This window comes from Ptiloglossa arizonensis, unplaced genomic scaffold (genome assembly GCF_051014685.1).
Source record: "Ptiloglossa arizonensis isolate GNS036 unplaced genomic scaffold, iyPtiAriz1_principal scaffold0508, whole genome shotgun sequence".
Classification (NCBI taxonomy): domain Eukaryota; kingdom Metazoa; phylum Arthropoda; class Insecta; order Hymenoptera; family Colletidae; genus Ptiloglossa; species Ptiloglossa arizonensis.
Window position 1 is genome coordinate 113,776 of NW_027478878.1, and position 1,517 is coordinate 115,292.

A 1,517-nucleotide genomic window follows, 5' to 3' on the forward strand; every position below is an offset into this window, starting at 1 on the left:
CGTTACACGTTATCCGTCATACGTTATACGTTATACGTTATACGTTATACGTTATACGTTATACGTTATACGATATACGTTATACGTTATACGTTATACGTTATACGTTACATGTTATGCGTTATACGTTTTACGTTATTCGTTATACGTTCTTCGTTACACGTTATCCGTCATACGTTATACGTTATACGTTATACGTTATACGTTATACGATATACGTTATACGTTATACGTTATACGTCATAGGTTATACGTTATACGTTATTCTTTATGCGTTATACGTTATACGATATACGTTATACGTTATACGGTATACGATGTACGTTATGCGTTATACGTTTTACGTTATTCGTTATACGTTATACGTTATACGTTATACGTTATACGTTATACGTTATACGTTATACGATATACGTTATACGTTATACGTTATACGTTATACGTTATACGTCATAGGTTATATGTTATACGTTATTCTTTATGCGTTATACGTTATACGATATACGTTATACGTTATACGGTATACGATATACGTTATGCGTTATACGTTTTACGTTATACGTTATACGTTATACGTTATACGTTATACGTTATACGTTATACGTTATACGTTATACGTTATACGTTATACGTTATACGTTATGCGTTTTACGTTATTCGTTATATGTTATACGTTATACGTTGTACGTTATACGTTATACGTTATACGTTATACGTTATACGTTATACATTATACGTTATACGTTATACGTTATACGTTATACGTTATACGTTATACGTCATGCGTTATACGTTTTACGTTATTCGTTATACGTTATCCGTTACACGTTATACGTTATACGTTATACGTTATACGTTATACGTTATACGTTATACGTTATACGTTATACGTTATACGTTATACGTTATGCGTTTTACGTTATTCGTTATATGTTACACGTTATACGATATGCGTTATACGTTATACTTTATACGTTATACGATATACGTTATACGTTATACGTTATACGTTATACGTTATACGTTATACGTTATGCGTTATACGTTATACGTTATAAGTTGTACGTTATACGATATACGTTATACGTTATACGGTATACGTTATACGTTGTACGTTACATGTTATACGTTATACGTTATACGTTATACGTTATACGTTATACGTTATACGTTATACGTTATACGTTATACGTTATACGTTATACGTTATACGTTATACGTTATACGTTATACGTTATACGTTATACGTTATACGTTATACGTTATACGTTATACGTTATACGTCATGCGTTATACGTTTTACGTTATTCGTTATGCGTTATCCGTTACACGTTATACGTTATACGTCATAGGTTATACGTTATACGTTTTACGTTATACGTTATACGTCATAGGTTATACGTTATACGTTATACGTTATACGTTATACGCTATACGTTGTACGTTATACGTTATACGTTATACGTTATACGTTATACGTTATACGTTATGCGTTTTACGTTATTCGTTATATGTTA